The sequence below is a fragment of the Notolepis coatsorum genome, assembly GCF_963971535.1.
Source record: "Notolepis coatsorum genome assembly, chromosome: 4".
NCBI lineage: Eukaryota > Metazoa > Chordata > Actinopteri > Aulopiformes > Paralepididae > Notolepis > Notolepis coatsorum.
In genome coordinates, this window is record NC_140168.1 from 112700072 (window position 1) to 112706071 (window position 6000).

Here is a 6000-nt window from a genome sequence, read left to right on the forward strand (position 1 = left end):
GGTATTAGTGTTGGTAATGCTGGTTTGTTTTGTTACACAACCATGTTGTGTGTTGGCGCCGGGGGCAGGATGGTTTGGTGAACGTTCACTGCAGGGAACGGTTTCCAAGCTGTCTTGGGCGTGCTACTAAACATCTAATGCTATGCTACATGCTATCGCTAATGCCACATGCTATTGCTACTGCTAACTGCTACGCTGTTCTAATGTCTCCGCCGTGAGATGTTGTCACTTCTCCCTCCTCTTGCCCGGTTCATCAATGAAGGTCAGTCGGTAGCTGTTGTGGTTTTTTTTGCTGAGTCCTATTTACCTTTTTTTCGGGTAAATGGGTTGACAACAGGGTAGGCCGTGGCTAGGTTTCCTAGCCAGGTATGTTACCTTGTGTTCCGGCGGGGTCTATGGAACGGTGTCCCCATCTGGGGCGATGCGTGAGCTCGGCGGTGTAGCAGTAGAGCTATATTACTGCAGGATGGGACTTAACGGCGGGTTATGGCTCAGCTGGCTAGTTCCTATCCACATTGGCGTCGGGTAGTGGGGCTATGGGTCCAGCCGACATGGTAAACATGTTGCGTGTCTGTGCGCAGGCGTTGTCGATCTGGGTCCCACATCGCCTCACGCTAGGCTGTAGTAGTATAGGGGCAGGGCCGCCTGGGAGAAATGTGAGGCCCTGGGCGAATTTAAACGCGAGGCCCCCCACCCCCTGAGGCGGCCCTGTGTAGTGGGCTATTGTTTCGTTCTGTCACTCTGCTATGAGAAGGTCTGTCTTGCTACAGTTTTCTCTCCTCTCAACCATTCATACTGACGGTCAATCGGTATACTGGGGGAGTAGTGCGGGGGGGGCTTTGTTTACCTTTTTTGGTAAATGGGCTAAGCTAGGGCTGGTGTGCTGTTGTGAATATTTTGAATGAAGGCGGGACTAGTTTGCTCTGGTCCGCCTCCCCTTAACGTTGTGTGTATGGGTTTGCTCATTCTACAGTATTTTGTGGTTTAGTTCTTTTATTCATTTAACCCTTTCATGGTGCACACCACAGTGGAGGTTGCTGTTTGCAACCACCACTGGTGCTCCGTGTTAACATCAGTCCTTTGTTTTTGACATATTGAAACAGTGCCCCGCCCGGCCGACGCCATGGGTGGGTCGGCCTGGCGAGTGGCTGGTGGGCTGTTAAAGCTTGTACCGCCACGGTATGGAATTGGCAACGATTAGAACTGTGTTCGAATTGCTGTTTTTTTCTTGAGGGCCAGCCGACGTCGACACATCGCGCGAGGTTGTTGACGTTATTAGCTTTGACCCAGCCGCAAGCTATAACCGCTCAGGGTTCCCCTCTCCGCAGGGGATTTTGGTCTTCTGCTGGAGCGCGGGCGGTATTGTCCTAGGCCCTACACCGCCTCACACCGCGCAGCCAGAAGAGGAGAGAGCATGGCCTCGTCAGCGGCGATGACGAGGCCCTCGACAGGCGGCCATGTTTTCCCCCGCCGGAGGTATCCTGGGCGTTGATTCGACAGGTGTCCACAAGGCCGACAGCCTTGGCGGACGAGGGATCGGCCATGTAGGATGGGTTTGGCTTGAACAAACAAGCCGTCACCGTCCTGCCGCAAGCAGCCCGCTCTCCGATCACTCCCTTCCCCAACACCAGCGGAAAAAGTGGGCTCTGATTGTTTCCTTTGGCTGCGGGCCGCGTGCCTTCGTTGAAGCGCGGGCGGCCCCCCTTTCGCTTCTCATGGGGACAGGGGCTGACACCCAGTTGATGGCTGAGCCTGGGTCTGTCCGTGAGAATGTTGTGCTGTCAAGCGGCTCCCACACCTTGAACTGTGTTGGTTGAGCCTGGTGTTACGTCTGTCAACTTAAGTGTTGTCAGCAGGGGGGCTCTAAACCTTTTGAGGCACACAGTGCGGGCTTCCCCGGCCTCGCCTTCGCCAGGCCAGGTATCATGTTGGTGCCTCCCACTCCTGAAATATTGGCAAGTGGTCGCAGCTCACATGATTTGGGGTGGTAGTAATATCACTGCAGGGCTACGGTGTGTAGGAACCCATGGGGGCCTTACACCTTGCATGTCCGGCTGCAGAACAACTCCTCAGCATGTTCTGGAGGGGTGTTCAGTGGGGGGGCTTTTTTCATCGGAAGCCCCCCGTCTCAGACCGGCCCTTTCTGTCGGGGTTCCCCCTTGGGTGCGATTGCCTCGTGGGTGGTGTCAGGGTCAGATGTTCCGACACGGAACGCGCTGCTCGCACGGTTCCAGGGTTGGCTACGCACAGCGGGGGGACCGGGCCAACTATCTACAGTTCCTGGCGGACCTGCGCCACGTGACGGCGGGTGCGTTGGGAGTGTTGTCACATATGACTACGGCAGTACCATATGTCGAGGTGGATGGAGAGAACGCTGAGGCGGGGACTTGTGTTTACACAACCTCACCCGTTTTCAGGTTTGGTACAGACCCTATTGTCAGGGTCTCCAGCAGTGACAGCTCTGGTCAACGAGATCCAATCTCTGTGGACGAAGCAAGCCATCGTCGTGGCGTTCTCCTCCCGGTGTTCTCTGCCTGAGAAGTCGGGAGGGAGGGGTGTAAGACCCAGGCTGGACCTGTCCCATGGGAAGGTTCAGCATTTTTTGGATCATCTCCTACCTGTTGAACACTGTCAGGTGAGGGTCTGGTTCTCCTCCATAGACCTGTAGGATGCGTATGCGCATCTCCGATCTTCCATCCTAGGGCTTACCTACGCTTCCTTTGCAGGGTTAGCGTATGAGTACCAGAGGCTGCCGTTCGGTTTTCTCTGGCTCCCCGCATCTTCACCAAGTGCGTCGTCAGGGGTTACGGAGTGTTCTGCCCTGATGACGTTCTGGTCCTTCGCGGTCAAGGTGGATCGTCAGGTCTCGTACCAGGCAGGTCTCTACCAGCCTGGGGTTGCTGTAGACTGGATGTAGAGTACTCCTCTTCCCAGTCAACGGTTGGAGGGCTATGGGCATCCATCTCAGAGTGTGTTGTCAGTAGGACGGTTACGGCGCTGTCTCACATCGCGTTTTCACCGACGCCTCCCTCGCTGGTGACGGGTCGGGCCAACGCAGTAGGGGGCAGCTGGCAAACCATGCTGCCCGGTCTGCGCTACGTTCAATGTGTTGGTGTTGAAAGCGGTCCTTCTGGTCCACAAATGGTGTTGATCAGGACGGACGATACGACGTCAGTGTCGTGTATCGACAGACAGGGAGGAGTACGCTTCCCCTGTCTGCACCAGGTGGCGGGCGGCTGGCTATGGGCGTCCTCCATCTGCGCGGCCTGAGGGCTCCCCACGTCCCCGGCAGGGAGAATGTGGGTGCAGGTGTACTGTCGCGGGGCGGTCCTCATCCTGACGGGTGAGGATTACGTCTGGACGATGCCGTGCCGCCAGGGATTCTTCCCCATACATATGTTAGGTCAGTTGTTGGGACGGGTACGTTGAGGGGCGCAGGTTCTTGATCCTGATGGTGTTACCATCTGGAATGCGCTTGCTCCCTCCACTGTCGCGCTTACGCGGGCAGATGACGTATGTTCCAAGTGTGGTGTAAGGCGGGGGGCCGGGACTCAGTCTCCTGCCCCCTGGATGCTGTCCTTAGTTACCTCCAGTCTCTCCTTGATAGACTGTCGGTTTCGACGGTGAGGGTATATGCAGCAGCTATATCCTCCTATCATGAGGGGTTTGAGGGGATGTCTTGTTCAGCCACCCTCTTGTGAAGCGTTTCCTGCTTGGCGCTCGACGCGTTAAGCCGGTGCAACGCTCCTTGGCTCCGACTTGGGATCTTCAATTGGTCCTCGGTCGGTTGTCCATGGCCCCGTTTGAGCCGCTCGAGCAGGCGCCGTTGGGACAGCTGTCCTTCAAGACCGCGTTCCTACTGGCTGTCACTTCCGCTAAACGCGTAGGTGAGCTCTGTGCTCTCTCGGTACGTCCAGAGTGCCTGTCTTTTCGGACCGATTGCGGTGCCACTCTGCGACCTAATCCTGCTTTCGTGCCTAAGAATATCCGGAGTTCCTTCCGCTCCCGGGATATTGTGGTTCAGGCGTTTCGTCCTCCTCCTCACACTAGTGAGTTAGATGCGGGCCTTCACCTGTCATGTCCAGTCCGTGCTTGGGGATTTACCTCAGCCGTACTCAGGACTCCAGGGTTACCAACCAGCTTTTTGTCTGTTACGGTGGGGCTCGTGCTGGTAAGGCACTGTCGGAGCAGCGCCTGTCCCATTGGTTGTGCGAGGGTATTGCCCTCTGCTACACGTTGGCTGGGCAGGATCCCCTTGGGGGCGTCAGGGCGCACTCCACTCATGGGGTGGCTGCTTCTGGCCTTTCCTGCTTCCCGTCCTTTGGTCGGGTAGCAGGAGTGTATGGGTATGGGCCACAGTGTGTTGAGTCACACGTGGTTCCGCCTGTACGGTGTGTTCAAGGGGTTCTAGTTCCCTCTTGTTCGCATTCAGGTGGAGTTGACTGCGCCCCCCCCTTCATTAGGAAGGATGGGGTGACAGGGCTCCCCGCACCCCTTGATGTGGGCTTACGGGTCCTCAGGGGGTACATTTGTCGGGTCTCGCGTCCGCTCTTCCCCATATCTCATAAGGCTCAGAGCGGGACGCGAAAGCAAATACGATATATAACGATAGGTTATGTAGATAACCTAGTTATATTAGTATTGGCTGAGCGTCCCGCTCTGCGCGGCCCTGAGTTCCCTCTTGAGGGATCTTTTCCTGGGACGGGATTTGGCGAGGAAGGGTGTTTTGGTGACCAGAGTCACGGTTATATGGGCGGTGCCACCATAGGGGCGGGGCCCCAGACAGGTGGGGTGCATGTAGTTGTTTTCGTTGGAGATACAATAGGTATCATAGGAGATAAGGGGTATCTCATAAGGCTCAGAGCGGGACGCTCAGCCAATACTAATATAACTAGGTTATCTACATAACCTATCATTATCAACCTCTACTGACTTTAACTAATACAGTTCTCTCTCAACCTCTACCGTCTTTAATTAATACAGTTATTGGGCGGCTAGGTGGTGTAGTGGGCAAGGCACTCGCCACCAGTGTGGAGACGCTAGGATTCGCGTGTTCGAATCCAGCTCTCCACATTGTTTTTCAGTTTGGCTGGTCGTCCGCAGTAATACACATTGGCCGTATTACGGGGAGGGAAAACTGAAGGGTGGGGATCGAACGTTGTGAACAAGCGACTCCTACAAGTCTGTTGGTGCGCCTGCGCAGTAGAATCAGGAAGTGTCGGGGGCAGCGTGAGCCTCCCACGCGTTACTCCTCGACACTGAGAGATCGAGCTGCGCAGGTGAAAAGATGCGACTGCTGTTACCTCAAGTACCGGAGGGGACTTGTGCTATGTATGACTTAGTCCACATTGCAGCCGGCTTGTGGGAGGCAAGAAACAGCGTTCGTGACAGGGGAGGGTTGAATTGGATGATACGAAATTGGGATGGGAGAAAATATAGAAAAATGGGAGAAAAAGTGGATCAAAAAAAATTAATACAGTTATCAACCTCTACTGTCTTTAACTAATACAGTTATCAACCTCTACCATCTTTAACTAATACAGTTCTCAACCACTACTGTCTTTAACTAATACAGTTCTCAACCTCTACTGTCTTTAACTAATACAGTTATCAACCTCTACTGTCTTTAACTAATACAGTTCTCAACCTCTACTGTCTTTAACTAATACAGTTCTCTCTCAACCTCTACTGTCTTTAACTAATACAGTTCTCTCTCAACCTCTACTGTCTTTAATTAATACAGTTATCAACCTCTACTGTCTTTAACTAATACAGTCATCAACCTCTACCATCTTTAACTAATACAGTTATCAACCTTTACTGTCTTTAACTAATACAGTTCTCAACCTCTACTGTCTTTAACTAATACAGCTCTCTCTCAACCTCTACTGTCTTTAACTAATACAGTTCTCAACCTCTACTGTCTTTAACTAATACAGTTCTCATCCTCTACTGTCTTTAACTAATACAGTTATCAACCTCTACTGTCTTTAACTAATA